Source organism: Microtus ochrogaster, unplaced genomic scaffold (genome assembly GCF_000317375.1).
Source record: "Microtus ochrogaster isolate Prairie Vole_2 unplaced genomic scaffold, MicOch1.0 UNK94, whole genome shotgun sequence".
NCBI lineage: Eukaryota > Metazoa > Chordata > Mammalia > Rodentia > Cricetidae > Microtus > Microtus ochrogaster.
The window spans coordinates 317,808-333,738 of NW_004949192.1; the positions used below are offsets into that span (position 1 = coordinate 317,808).

General features: G+C 39.1%; 2 long non-coding RNA genes across 4 annotated transcripts in view; both read left to right on the forward strand.

Annotated features, from left to right (window-relative positions):
- The first annotated feature begins 4,243 nt into the window (after positions 1 to 4,243).
- Positions 4,244 to 7,770, forward strand: LOC106144436. The gene is made up of 3 exons (XR_001229500.2): positions 4,244 to 4,347; positions 6,046 to 6,193; positions 6,813 to 7,770. It is a non-coding gene; the product is annotated as an uncharacterized LOC106144436 (long non-coding RNA).
- A 1,418-nt stretch (positions 7,771 to 9,188) lies between these two features.
- The window catches only part of LOC106144435, an 18,657-nt gene continuing 11,914 nt past the window's right edge, over positions 9,189 to 15,931 (forward strand). The window contains exons 1-5 of one of the 3 annotated variants that reach the window (XR_001229498.2): positions 9,190 to 9,228; positions 9,401 to 9,469; positions 10,105 to 10,178; positions 10,254 to 11,835; positions 12,009 to 12,096. This is a non-coding gene — a long non-coding RNA (uncharacterized LOC106144435). Of the gene's footprint in view, positions 9,470 to 10,104; positions 10,179 to 10,253; positions 11,836 to 12,008; positions 12,097 to 15,931 lie in introns of all 3 variants that reach the window. The other 2 variants (XR_003376696.1, XR_003376697.1) reach the window with 2 other exon arrangements.

A 15,931-nucleotide genomic window follows, 5' to 3' on the forward strand; every position in this document is an offset into this window, starting at 1 on the left:
GGTGGTTATATATTTTTTTTATCAGCTTGACAAACAAAGTAGAGTTACCTGGGAAGAGGGAATGCCAATTAAGGAATTGCCTCCAATTGGCTTTATAGGCAGGTCTCCGACACATATTGTTTTCATCACGATTAGTATCATTAGTCCTTGGTTGTAAGGGAAAGCAAGTTGACCAAGCCATGAAAAGCATTCAGTAAGTAGCGTTTCTCCAAGCTGTTCAATTGCCATGTCTAAGTTCTTTATTTGAGCTACTGACTTGGAGTCCCTATATGATAGGCTACGATTTGCTAGATGAAATGAACCCTTCCCTACCCCCTAGTTGCTTTTGCTCATTCTGTCTATCACAACCACAGAGAGCAAAGTAGGGCAGGTGTGACAATAGGAGATCCTGTCTCAAGTATGATTCCCCAGACAAGAGCCCTCACCAACATTTAAAAAATGCAGAAGAACTGTGATTTAAGGTCAGGGCAAAGATACTGGAAGGGAGGTAATTAGGCAGTTCATGTTTAATCCATCCACATAGCTATCCATGCCAGATATGTTCAGAAAACGAATGACGTCGGACAGATTGGGAGGTTGATGGTTTGCTTCATGACATCAAGTTGGTCAGTCATAGGATACATTCAGAGGATGAAGGAAGCTATTAGTGGTTTCAACAAAGTGAGCTTCACGTTGTTGAAAGATAACAGAGATGAGCCTTGTAATCACGTCTCACTTACCACCTGGTTTTCTTTCTTTTTTAAATTTCGTTTTTTTTTTCTTTTTCTAGTTCCCCTCTCTACTCCTCCCATTTCCTGTTTCAATTCTCTTTTATCCTGGATACACTCAGCCTCTGTGGATACACTCAGCCTCTGTCTCCTATCAAAAAAGAACATACCTCCAAGAGATAATGGTCAAATATGACAGAACAAACTATAATCAGACAAGGCAAAAGCCTTCATTACAATCTTGAAAAGACAATCTGACAGGAGGAAAGAACTCCCAAGAGCAGGCAAAAGAGGCAGAAACATACCTGCTCCCACAGTTAGGAGACCCACAAAACCAGGAAGCTAACACCCACAAAAGGTGCATGAAGTACCTTGTGTAAGACTCATACAGGACCCGTGATTACCTCTTTAGTCTCCATGAGCCCATAGGAGCCCTGTTTAGTTGATTCAGTGGGCTCTGTTCTCCTGATATTTTCTATCCCCTCTGATTCCTACAATTTCCCGCCCTCCAACTTGGAATTACCTAAACTCTGAGAGGAGCTTCCCAACGGAGTCCGCCAATTTACACCCTGTCTCTGCACAATGTCTGGCTGTTGGTCTCTGTATTCCCTTCAATCTGGTTCCACAGGAAGTTCCTCTGGTCCTCTGATTTTTTTTAACAGAAGCTAGTGGGAGACTGATGATTGCTTGCTCCAGTGTGTGATCTCCAACGTGGGTGAGCTTTTTATTTCTTTTTCTACTGGGTATGTCTTTTTTTTTAATGACTTATATGTTGTAGACATCCAGGACAGAAAACCTGAGCAGATTTTATAGGTCCTATGGTAAAATCCATTCAGAGAGGTCAGAAATGCTATAAAAACCCTACATCTGATATAAATGTCTCTGAGTAATATTCATCCTTAGGTATTAATCAATGTATACATCAGTTTTGTGTAGGCATGTGTTCATAGGTATTTGCTCCAATGTATGAGTCCATGTTTTTGCTTGAGATAGACTTCTTTTTTAAAATTATTTATTTATTATGTATACAATATTCTGTCCTTGTGTATGCCTGCAGACCAGAAGAGGGCACCAGACCCCATTCCAGATGGTTGTGAGCCACCATGTGGTTGCTGGGAATTGAACTCAGGACCTTTGGAAGAGCAGCCAACGCTCTTAACCTCTGAGCCATCTCTCCAGCCCCTTGAGATAGACTTCTAAGCCCGGCATCTTTCTCAGTCATTCCACTTTACTTAATGAGGTAGTGTCTCTGAATAGAGAGCTCACAATTCAGCTATGCTGGATGACCGGCAATCCTCCATTCCTCTGCTATCTATCTGCCTTTCTTGGACTAGGATTACCAGTGTATGCCACAGTGCCAGGCTTTTTGCTTGGACTATGGAGATTCAACTCAGTTCTATATACTTAAATGGCAAGATGTCACCAACTGAGCTCTCTCCTTATCTCAGCCGATCAATTTCAAGGAACTTTATTTTCTGCAAGAAGTCAGTTATGTCTGGAAACAAAGAAGATTGAGAAGTTGGGGATAATGGGTGATGAAGAGACTCAAAAAAATTAAATCTTAGAAATGAGCTGTATATGTTGGTAACCTTACAGCACACAGAAGATAGTGGGAGGAGGATCAGGAGACAGGGGCACCCTTACCTACAGAGTTAATTGTAGCTCAGCCTGAGTTACATGAGATTCTGGATTCTGTCTTAAAATGTATGTGTGGATATCCTTGTTTTTTTTGTTTTTCTTTTTTTTTTTTTTTTAGGTTGTGATGGGACACCTACTGAAACAGTTTACCTGACGTAATGGGAGCTCACCAATTCCAGCCAGACCAGGAAGGAACCAGCATAGGACCAAAATGAACCCCATGAATGTGGGTGAGAGTTGTGTGGCTTGGGCAGACTGCGGGGCCACTGACAGTGGCACCAGGATTTATCCCTACTGCTTGTACTGGCTTTTTTGGTGATCCATTCTCTTTGTATGGATACCTTGCTCAGCTTAGATACAGTAAGGAGGGCCTTGGGCCTTCCCCAAAGCAATGTGCCTTCCACTCTCTGAGGAATGGATGGGGAGTGAAAAGGGGAGGGGGTGGGGATCTGGGATTAATATGTAAAATAAAAATTATAGTTTCTTTTCTTTTTTTAAAATTAAAATAAAAAAATGTGTGGGGAGAAGCTTCATATCCACTTAAGAAGCAATATGTGGCCTCCTTTGAAATCCAATTCAAGAGCAGCAGCAATAAAAAGATACCTTTGGAAAGTTACTGATATCAGATCAAAATTGTTCTGTTATAGGGCATTATTTCTCTTCGTGCTTTTGTGAGGAAATGTCTGATTTAGTGGTGAATTCTGAAGTGTGTAGTGATAAAATGACATAACTCAAATTGCACAGAGATACACTGGCCAAACGTGGAACTAATAAAGATTCAAAAATATTTATCTAGAGAGACAGGTCAATACAGTTCAATACTGGATAACGATTTAAGAGAGACAGTTAAACCAGAAGAAATATAGATGTTGCAAGAGCCCTTATTGTGAGACTGCTTACCAGGGCTTGATAAAAGGTAGTCAGAGAAAAGACTTAAGCTGGGAACCAGAAGCTGTCTTAACTTGAGAACACAAGTAGAGAGACAAAATGTTAAGTCTTCAACTTTGAACCCTGAGATCAACGCTTAGTTTTTATTGGAAAGCAGGTAGAATATAGGTGAGGAATTAAATAATTCCTGTGTGATTCCAGTATAAAGGAAAATCTACGTCCCATTTTCTGATTGCATGTGTGGACTTGGGAGGGCAACCATGAACACAGTTTTTATGTTGTGTGGGATTTCCTTTCCGAAAGGATGTATCAAACTTGAATCTAAAATGCAGGGGTAGGGAAGAGCTTCATGGGAACCCAGAGAACAGCAACAGAGCGCGGTAGAATGCATTCTTCATGAGAAAAACATGAGGGTGCACTGAAGATGAGGGGCGAGTGAGTCAGGCAAGGATGTGGAGCGGCAACAGGTCAGGAGATTTGTAAGAGGTCAGTAGATTTGTAAGAGAACAACTCCGGTGACCATGCAGAGCTGGGAGAGGCAAATTAGGAGACTGGACAGGTGACAGGAAGCAGGTAAGAAAATGTGATGTCTCGCCCAGAAGAATTGCTTCTTGTGCTGATGAATTTTGAAATTTATTTATCATTGGGTTTATTCCTTAAAATACTCTCTAAGCAAAGATGTCTGTGTGTGAGAAGGGAATAGAAAGCTGTCTGCTAGGCTAGTCCCTGGGGGGTTGGCTTTAGGTCGGGAGTTGTATGGACTGGTTGCTGACAACGTGAGCTTGCAGGCTTGGGGAACATGATTGCTTCTGTCCGCCTTTCGCCGTTTTTCAGTCCTCCACCCGCCAAAGAACAGTAGGTTGTTTTTTGTTGTTATTGTTGTTGTTTCTTGTTTTTTAATCAATTTGCTCATATTTTCGGGCTTAGGTAAATTCTCCAGATCAGAAATTCAGACTGACAGCTTACATTGCCAGCTAGTGTCCACTAGGTGGAGGCTGCGAACAGCCTGCTGGGAAGCTGAGCACGGGCAGGGTCCGCAGCTGCGCAGAGAAAGAAACGGAGGGTCTTAACTAACAAGGTCGGCCTCTCTTCGGGGTGAAAACATTGGCAGGAGGTAAGCCTTGAGATCCGTGGACTGCAACCCATGGTGGGCAGCCAGATTCTGAAGAGAGATTCGCTGTAGCAGGGTGGGTGGAAAAGCACTGCGCCATGGGCACTCTTCCCTGGCGCATTTGCTATCTCTTGCTTTGTACTATGCGGTGTACGCAGAACATCTTCGTGGTTTTCCGTGGGCCTCGAAATCGTAACATGAAATTTGACGTTTTTCTTCTTTTGTATTTCTCCTCCGTTTCCCTTATCAAGCAATTCTATGAGAAACTGTGTTTTTATTGTTCGATTATTCTCAAAAAATTTTGCAAACGGAGGGAATTGCCATATATGGGTATACTTTTCTCTCATGTTGCTAAAGAATAATATCTGGCTATTTAAAGGATCTATTTCTGCATGTCCTAAAGCAAAGGTTGTGCTTGGGGTTTGATGTGTATCTTGTTATTTTTGCATGTTTCTGTTTTGCAACTTATTCAACTAACAGTATTCCCTTGAAAAACTATATTATCGTTGTTTAATTTGGTTTCTAAAATATGCTATTTGATTAAATTATTCCTTTTGGATTTCATAGGATGAAAAAAATCAGGTAGGAATTTAGGTCTTTTTTTTTTCTAACCTGCATCCTAACATTTAGACTTTGTTTGAATTCCTGATGCTACAAGAGAACCTATGTTAATTGTGTTTGTTCTCTGCCAAAGCCTAAGATCCATCATTTCTGTATGGACTAACAGTTTCTTTCAATGAAGATTCTATTAGAGAAGAAAAAAATTAACACTAAGTATATTTGTATCCACAACTATGTAAAAATGTGACCTCATGTCTGATCAAATCCAGTTACATAACATATATTCATTTACTTGAAATATCAACCCAAAGATATATGCAGTGGTGGCAGAATCAGAAGTTCGTACTGAGGAGGCAATGTTATCAACTAAATACAGTGTTCTCAGATAAACTCCCTTTTGGGGGTGGAATCTTCACTTACTTCCTATGCTTCCTGGATCAGATCCCTTTTCTCCACTACTTTCATAAATCAGGATCTCTCATGAAATCATGAAAGAGTTATATTGTTTCTCCCATATTACTCCTTAGGGAAAGTCAACTTACTGTTTAATTTAAAGAGTGTGTAGGCTTATCTTTTATGCTATAAACTGTGTAGAGTTTTCCAGAACAATACCATACAAATTATTTTCACTGCCACATAAAAATTATGTGCATCTCACCTGTTCAACCTGACTGTGACCCCAGCACATTGTAGTTACTGAAAATTGGATTAGTTTATCACCTCCCCCTTTCACAGTGTCACATAAATGAGTTTATACAGTGTTCTGAGTTTCTCCAACTTGATTCTTGATTATATTATTTAATACTATGTCTCTTGTATTATAAAGTGCATTTCATGGTTCTTAGTAATTGCTAAGAGTAGAAAGTACTGGAAGTTTTAATATGCTTATAGGATATTCCTATAACTATTATGGAGAAATACCTTTATAAAACCTTAATTTTCATTAGGATATTTCTCTTTTAACTTCAGGGTTGCAATGTATTTTATATATTTAGTAAAATACATCTATGTCAGCTATTTAAAGACTTTTTTTTTTCCATTGATTGAGCTGTATTTTCCTTCCTCACTCTCTATTTTGTTTCTGTTATCACTTTTGTTTGTTTTGTTGCTGGTATTTTAGGTGTTAATTATTTATTTTAGTTTATAGTTTATCACAGGAAGAACATGGGAGAATTGAAGTAATACAGGGGAGGATGAGGAGACACAGCTATCAAGTATGTGCCGTCCTACAGGATAAGTTCATCTGTCTGCTGGGCATCCTTCAACGACGTCTTCCTTGATTAGAAAAGTAAGTACTAAGTTTGAGTGCTGAATTTTATTTCACTAATCTACAAATCTGACCATAGACAGCATCAAAATGTTGTAACCACTACCAGTTTGTCACGGGTTTTGAAAGGAAGAAGCATGTGTCAAGCAGTTCACATTTCTTTTGTTTTCAGGACTGTTTTGAATGTACAGGATAGCTGTGTGCATTTCCATAAAAATTTAAGTACTGTAGTATACATTCCACTGAAATCAGTAAAGTATCTAGAGTTTGTGTGGGACCTTTACTTAATTCGAACTCCTCCAGAAGTTGATGTCATATTAACAATATTTAGCTTTACAGTCAATGAACCTGGGGAAATAAAAATTTGTATAGTCCTATTTTATTTTTTCCCCACAAAATGTAAATAGCTTTAAGTGTACATAGCCTATAAGTATTCATTTAGTTTCTTTTCTCTTACTTTTCTGTGTCCATCCCTCTTCTTTTCCATGCTTTCCTTTCATTTGAACATTTTTATTGCTAAATATTCTACTTTCTATGTTATTTGCTTTATTACTATTGCTTCTCTAAACATAAAACGACATAAAGCAAAAAAAAATGTAATGCGTCACTGTGTAATTGCTGCTGTTCTCATACTCTGCAGAAATGCTGCTCCTATCCTACAGTGGCATGGACTGTGGACACAGACAGCCATACCTCGGTGATGGAGTGGTAAATCTAATTACTACCTGACTTTCATTTCCCAGCTGTTAATTTTTAGCTATGAAATCCAATTGAAATCTTATCTTATCACGTACACTGATTCTTCAATGAACTCATCTTTATCTCTAATACTATGTTTGTGGATGTGATCTCCTACTCGCTTTTTGGTTGCTTTTTATTTATGTGCATGTTTGTGTATTCATGTGTGAGTATGTGGACACAAGAGTGCATTGTATCTGAGGTCAGAAGAGGGGACCTGATGTCCTGGAGATAGAGTGAGACCCAGTTTTAAGCTGCCTAATGCGAGTGCTAGGCCTGCAACTTGGTTTGTCTGCATGAGTGTGAAGTGCTCTTAGCTGCTGAGCCATCTTCCAGCCCCCAGATTTTCTTTTGATTCAGAAGAATATGTCCTTTGCAAATAGATGCAGTTTATCTTAACTGTGACGTGGAGAAGACATAGAAGAGATAATCATACCTAATATTTGTTTTTCTCATGGGTTACCCTGATGGCATGCTTCAGTACGAGGTACAGCAGGAATGCTAAGTTTTGGCATCTTTGTCTCATTTATTTTCTTTGGAGTAGTAAGTTTTGTTCTTTTTTGTTTGTGTGTGTCTGTGTGTTTGTGTGTGTCTTCATGACCAACATGTGTTCATGTACCAGTAGACATCAGAGATTAACCTATGGTATTGTATTTCAAGTGGCAGACTCCTTGTTTTTGTTTTAAATTTAATAGATTTTACTTTATGTAAACAGCTATTTTGCCAATATATGTGTGTATGCAACTCTTTTGTGCCTGGTACCTACTGAGGCCAGAAGAGGGCACTGTTTCTCCTAGAAACAGAGCCACTGATGCCTGAGTTACCACATCGTTCCTGGGAATTGAAACCAGGTTTTCTCTGCTGCCCAAGAGGAGAGGGTGCCTGAATTGGCCTTGCCTCACTATCACACTGATGATTATCTCGAATATCACCATAGAATCTTCCTCAGGCGGTGGATGGAGGTAGAGACAGAGACCCTCATCAGAGCAATGGACTAAGCACCCAAGGTCCAGTTGAAGAGCAGAAGGAGGGAGAAGATGAGCAAGGAAGTCAGGACCTTGAGGGGTTCGTCCACCTGCTGAGACAGTGGGGCTGATCTAATGGGAGCTCACCAAATCCAACTGGACCAGGACTAAAGGAGCATGTGATCAAACCAGCCTCTCTGAATGTGGCTGCCAATGGGGGCAGACTGAGAAGCTATCGATAATAGCACTGGGACAGGTTTCTACTGCATGTACAGCCTTTTTGGGACCCTAGTCTATTTGGATGCACACCTTCCTAGGCCTGGATGGAGGGGGGAGGGCCTTGGACTTCCCAAAGGGCAGAGTACCCTGCCCTCTCTTAAGGAGGGAGGGGGAGGAAGGGAGGTGAGTGGGGGAGTGGGAGGGGAATGGGAGGAGGGGAGGAAGTGTACATTTTTGAATGAAAAAATAAAAGAAACCAGGTCTTCTGGAAAAGTAGCTAGTGCTCCTAACTTTTGAGTCACCTCACTAGATATAGCCACCTTGGTGTTTTTGCTTGTTTGTTTTGACAGGGTGTCTCACTGGGACCCACATCTCACAGATTACCAGCTGAGGAACATCAGGTATATGACTGTCTTGACTTTGCATGTTATAAATTATAAACGCATATGCTTATGTTTTGTTGTCATTGATGATACTTTTTTTTAAAAATATAGATTATAGGTATTGAGAGCAGTTCTACAATGCTGTTGTAGCAAGCACTTTACTGCCTTGGCTGTTTCCTCAGTTTAGTTTTATTTCTAACCTTGAGCAAAACCGTTTTAATAAAACAAACATATGATTCTATGTATTTCACTTAAATGTTAAAAAATTTCACTTCAGGACCTAACTGGTAGATTGAAAGACATGTCTTTCGTTTGTTTTTGTTGATGTTTTATTAAGCGTGTGTATCACATATGAGTAGTCTTGAGACACATGTTGGGTATAAGCATCCAGGGAGTGCACATCTGTTTATTTTTTAGTCTAAAAACTTGAGCCTTTGAAGATACAGTGATGTGTGTGATTTTTTTTCTGATGCCGTTTTGCTTTAATGAATTCCATTTTCTACATAATGTGTGAAGTGGTTTATTGCGAGTCAACGTTGGATTTGTGAAATCCCCTGCCATTCAGATAACTACTCATTTTAAAAATCAATTTACATGTGTGTAATATAACACATTAACTATCTCCTTTTTATCTGATACAGGGTTTCTCTGCAGCTTTGGAGTCCATCCTGGAACTAGCTCTTGTAGACCAGCCTGGCCTTGAACTCACAGAGATCCACCTGCCGCTGCCTCCTGAGTACTGGGATTAAAGGTGTTCCCCACCACTATCTTCTAAATCTTAATTGAATATTTGCGACTCATGAACCCATTGTTCCTATGTTTACTATTGCTCCTCTTTTGACATCTTTGTTGGAACAGTATTTTTCCTATGTATTTTTTAAAATTTATTTTTAATTTTATGTTTGTGCATATTTTGCTTACAGGTATGTCTTTGAGTACCTGCCTGCCGTCTTCCGAGGTCAGATCTCTTGGACCTGGGGTTATAGATATTTGTGAGTTACTATGTGGGTGCTGGAAAACAAACCTGGGTTATCTAAAAGAGCAGATGATGCTCTTAACTACTGAGCTGTTCTTTCAGTCTCCTTTCTGTGTTCTTATTTCATATTTGTCTCTAATGTTATGTCATATTTGTGGCATTTTGTTATTAGGTGACACTGGGATTGTTTAAAACCCTGTTGAAAGTCTTTAGTCTGTGTTTTGTTTATCAAAAGTTTGTAAAGGGAAATTATTGTGTTTTCAAAAAAATACTTTCTACGTTAAAATATGAACAATCTATATTCTCACTGTGATTGTTCAGTGCTAATTGTTAACTGAATCTCAAATCATTTTGGAGGCAAACCCTTGGAAAATATCTGTGAGGGGTTATGTTGGTTATATTAGTTGATATTCAAAGACCCATCTTAATTGTAGGCAGGAACATCCTCTAGGCAGAAGACCCTAGATTGTGTAAAATGACAGCAGGCTGAGCACTAGTATAAATGCATTTATTACTCTCTGCTTTTCATATTGAAAATATTTTTATTGAATATATTCTGATCATTGTTTCCCTTCCCCCATCTTTTACCAAACTCTTTCTCCATTTTTTAACCCACCCAAATTCAAACCATTTTTTTTTCTCTCTCTCTAGAAAACTGGACAAGCTCTCTGCTTCGTGCCCATGGATACGATGAGATCAGCTGCCTCAAGCCCTTGCCTGCCACTGTAAGTTCCCTAATGATGGGATATAACTTGGAACTGTAAATAAAAACAAACTATTTCTCCTGAATTTTTTTCTAGTGAATCATCACACTTCAGCATGGAACTAAACTCCAAACCATCATAGAAGCCCGAAGGGACCTGACCAACTGAGCCTTCAGGAAAACATGCTTAGCGGATCTCAATCTATCTTCCCCAGCAGAGACACAAGTTAGTGGTGCATGGGTTAAATATTCAAGATCAGGTTTTATTCACCCTGGAGATGAAACCATGAGTTTTTATGAGAGGGTGGGGTGCATCAGAGAAGTTGGAAGACAGAGGGAAGGCTACATACAATATAAATAGAGTTCCCACACATGAAATTCTAAAACAAAACAAAAGGAAACAAAATATCAGAAAGCCTCAGAATACAGTGTTCTGAGACTTAATATTTCACCCTTTATACCTCAATTGCTTTTCTGAAAGGTATTTCCCCAGTATACTTCACATAGCTATATGCCCCTTAGAGTTGTTCTATCTCAAGACTGTTTAGATTTGTGCTTCCCCAAAGCTAAAAAATGCTGATTTGTTTTGATTCTCTTTTTGCGTCCTTGTAAAACTACTTTGGAGACGTATCTCTTCAGGGAATCATTTATGTAGGTAAGATATTCATTCCTCTTTTAACTTTACAGTGCTAAAGCAATTAATGTATTCAGGGTAGTCATTTGCTCTCATCTGTGTGATATTCAAATGTCATATTTAATGGATTGAGTTGTGTGCTCAGGATTCTCTGTTATTGTTGTTGCTTGTAGTTTCCTTGTGTGATCATTTTATGGTGGTTGTTACTTTGGCTGTTAGCACTTAATAGTACTTGTAATGGACTGCAGTGACAATGAGAAACTTTTAGTAGCCCAGAGAAGATAGGAAAAGAAAAAGGTGGTGAGTATATCCTGCTCCCTCTGGGTGTGTGCAGGCTAACTACTCGGATGCTCAGGATTGCCTCCCTATTTTCTATATCTCATTGGTAAACATTGTTATATCAAAATTAAGCCCTGTTTTTGGTTCACTGCACCTTTGGAGTCTGCACGTTATAGTTAAAATTTCTTAACTTGAATTATTTGCAATGTATCTTTGTTCCAATTTTTACTGTTTTTGCTTTTGCCACTATTTATCAACTACACATATTTTTTTTTTTGTTACAGGTTGGACTTTATTTCCATTTCCCCTGATTGCTGCTGAGATTTTTTGCCTGGTTTGAACCTGTGAAGTCTTGTGTGTTCTGTAACAGTCTCTGTGAGGCAAATGTTTATTGTTTCTGTTGTGTGTGGAAGAGACTTCATCCTGTTTTTTTGCTTTTAAGGTCTTTCCACTTCTCCTTATCCATAGATCCATGAGGCTGGAGGGGAGATGGCTGATGATGAGATCTCATGCAGGATGAAGTGCTCCCAAGTCTCATCTCTGTATATTGTCCCATTGAGAGTCTCTGGGCTATTTCTTATCTACCACAAGAAGAAGCTCCTCTGATGAGAGTTAAGTGATACACTGATCTATATGCTCTATGGGTATAGCAATATTCCATTTGGAATCATTTTACTGTTTTGTTCCTTTTGCAGGATAATAGTGGTTTCCCTCAAGGTCCATGATCTATCTATCTGAGGTTCTTGTAACATATTAACAGTGTCAGGTATGGGGTTGGTTCTATGGAGTGGGCTAGAAGTCCAATCGAAGTAAGGGGGGCGATTACTCTAATAGTATTGGTGCCACTATTACACCTGTATATTGTGCAGGCATGTCACGATTCTAGGTTGCAAAGTTTATTGCTGAGTGATAAAGGTTATTTGTTTGTTCCTCTCCCAGCATGCAGAGTACCTTCCAGCTCTATGAACATTAAGGATAAAGCTTCTAGTCGGGTATCAGCCCAATTTCTCCATGTTTGATGAGATAAGTAAGTAGTATCTATCAACAAAATTGTGCCATTACTTTCAGGTTTAGAGAATAACCAAATATCCTTGGCAAAAGCTTTCTTGGAGGTATCTATAGGATCACTGTTGGCCAAAACTCAACAAAAAACAACCCACTCCTAACACTAGAGGTTTTATTTTGTGGTGTAAGATATCTAGTTGGGATATTGCCTCTTCTCTTTTATGGTGACTACCTTTGTATTCCATATATATATATGGAGCTTCTAAAATTTTTTGAAATGTTCATATATAAGTACTATATTCAGATAATTTAAACACATCACTGGTTTTCTCAATGTCTGTCCAACTAGCTCTCAGTTCATGACCTCTTCATTTAATTATTATTGCTACATACATGTTATTATGAATATCTAGCTAGCAAGTGTTAAGTTCATTAGATGGTGCTCATATGTACATGTATTTAGGGATAGCTTATGATATTTGCATAAGCTTTTTTGGTATCCCATTGGCCAACAACTCAACAAAAATAACCAATTCCTGACGCTTAAGGTTTTATTTGATGTTGAAAGATACCTAGCTGGAGTGTTGACTCCTGTATTATATTGCATTATATTGGGACCAACAGGATCTCAAATAGTCACTGTGGTCAGAGGACCTATTGACAGTTCTATCACTGGAGAAGAATGATTATCATTCACTAATTCCTTGTAGCTCTTAAGTGTGGGACCTTGTGATATTTTTATAGTACACATTGGAATATCAACTTGTGTAGTGATAATGCTGATCTGCTTTTGGTATCTTTATTGTTGATATTTCATGGGAATGGTTTCCTGACTGTATGTAGAAGATTGTTTCTCATAGCAGACAGCCCATTCCACTGGATGTGAGTCTTTCTGACCCCTTTCTGCAACATTCTCTATGTTTTGGGTTCATCTTGGGTTCAGAATGACTTTTTTTTATTTCACAGCTAAGATTCGTCACCTCACTGTCCGTTGCTCTGTTTCTTTCGACCAGTTGCATGTTTCTATAATAGTTCCGATCTGTTACAAAGTGAAACTTTTTTGATGAGGGTGAGAGTTATACTTATCAGTGGGTCTAAGAATAGCTATTGAGAATGCAAATATAAGTTATACTGGTTTAGAAAATTGACAACAGTATGTTTCTTGCAGGGATTATAGCTTCACTAGCTATGGGTTTTTGGCTAGGTTTAGCATATCTAACTATATCGAACATAAATTTTCTCCATTGGTATGGTTTAAGTCTGTATTACCTACCATAAATATAATAATAAACTATTTGAATACTGGTTTATACCATCAAGCCACCAATATCCTAGTAAGGGCTAAGCTTTTCGAAATGATGACACTTGAGGAAAGTTGGTAAAATAAAGAAGTTTCTCTAGAATTTTTGTAGCATGGTTAGCTGCACTGTTTATATTATCATGCCATGGTAGTAAGCTGTCAACCAAATACAAAGCTGAATGAAATAGGAGACTCTCATTTTCACTTTTATACCACTATGTGTTCTAAATTCTAAAATGGACTTCATTGGAGAATTGAATGAAGCTAGGTGAAAGTTTTGACAAAATTTTGGTTCAGAGGTTTAATGTATGGTAGAGCGAATTGTGTTGCTCTTGTTTTATTGTATATCTGGGACTAATAAGGGAACAGCACAGATACTTCTCTATTTCCTTAGATTTCAGTCTGGCATTCAGAGCACTAAAATTGAAACATGAGGAGGATCTTAGAGGGGAGTAGCTGAGATGTTGTCGGAAAAGGCTGGAGATTTCCATAGAGTGACTGGCATTGTGGTTTATGTATAATATTCAGTATACTAGCTCTCATTTTATGTCAGTGTAGATCTGGGGAGGTAGCTCTGTCAGAAAAGTGCTTGCATTGCTGATATGAATACCCGGATTTCATTTTTATCCAATATCCAATATAAAAAGACAGGTGTCATGGTTTGGGCAAGCATTTCCAGGACATGAGGGGAAATGATAGTCTGATCGCTGAATACTGTCAGCCAGCCAGGCTATACTACTTAGATGTTTGCAGTTAACTGAACTGAAATACACTGTCTAAAATGAGCCAGAGGAAGTAGACATCTGCATCATAACATTATTTGTGATGGTGAAAGAAATGCTGAACAGATGGACTCTCAAGAACTAAGAGTTCATGCACAAACAAGGCTTGTAAAATATCCAACTAATGTCCCTCCAGGGCTGAAGGAAGACCTAATGAAGTTCCACCCCTGAGTGTGTATTAACACTTGATTGCTGTCTGAGACACAAGGTAGTGAAATTCCTTCAGGGACATTGAGTGGGAGGCTGTTCATTTTGTCATAGGTTGTCCCATATTCATGCACACACATGCAAATGGAATTGGTATAAAAAAGAGAGAGAATACATGAAAATGCAATAAATGATGATATGATGATAGTAGGGTTAAGAGAGGAAATTTTTGATTAGGAAATGGCGGGTAGATTTTTCAAAGCCAAATATTTATATATTGATACTGAATAAAAATATTTTTGAAAGATGAGTACCAACTGAGAAAAATAGGGGTTAGCATCAGAAAAGATGGTTTAGTGAGCCAGTAGAGACAAAGCAACAAAGGTCATCCAACAAGAGAAGTATCCCATCACAGATTGGAGAGCAAGGAGTTTGCGTGACAAACAGGATGATTTAGACTGATGAATGAGTAGCAGCTTGAGGTAAAGGTAAGGTTTTGATGAGATATGGATTGTTGTAGGAACAATAGTAATAAGACCTAGAGACAGGAGAGAAAAGGGAGGGTAAGGACATATCCCTTATTGGTGTCCACAGCTTTACTCAAAAGTTTCTATTTCCTCCTGACTTTGGAGCAAACATGCATGCAGGATTCCAGGAGCTCTCATCCTCTTCTGCTTGTCGTGTGTGAGAAGCTAGACTCATTGGAGCAATGTAGATTTTAGAGATTTGACTTGCAGCTAGGAGCTTCACACTGAGAAACAGCTCATATTTTCGCTCCTTCTGTTCTTCAACTGGACCTCGGGAGCTCAGTCCAGTGCTCTGATGTGGGTCTCTGTCTCTATCTGTCGCTGGACGAAGGTTCTATGGTGATATTCAAGATAGTCATCAGTCTGACTATGGGACAAAGCCAGTTTAGGCACCCTCTCCTCCACTGCCCAGGGTCCTAGCTGGGGACATCCCCGTGGATAGCTGGGAACCCCTCTAGATCTTGCCAACCCCACAATGCCTCCCTTAATGAGGATATTGTCTTCCCTGCTTCCATATCTGATTCCCACTCTGGGGACCCTTTCTCCTGTTAAGCTGCCTTGTCCTACCTTTATATGAAGGCCTTCTCCCTTGCCGGGTTGTATCATATTTTGTAAGTTTTGTTGTTGTCTCTTTAAGCCCTGCTCTTTTCTGAGGGGACAAAGGAGGTGGGGGCTGGGCCTGAGAAGTGTGCAAACTTTGGTAGGGATATATTGGTATGAGAGAAGAATCTATTTTCAGTATAAACATAGAAACAAAGAAGTGTGAGTGGAGGGTTCTAATGTTATTTGTATCCTATCTTCATGATAATTTAATTGAAACTAGCTTTCTTGTGGTTCTGTACAAATTTTACAATTATTTTTATCATTAGCACAAAATAATAACATATATAGGAACTTACATAACCACTGCACATATTATCTGTTCAGGCTTAATTCATAATAATGTTAAGATTTCTTGTCTAAAAATTGCCTGGGAGAAAATTGGGATCTTGGGGGTGGGGTGGGAGGGGGGGTAAGGGGAGATGGGGAGAGTTAAGGCAGAAGGGGAGGATGGGGGGAACTTGGGGAAAAAGGAGGATTGGGATAAAGGAAGGTTGGATA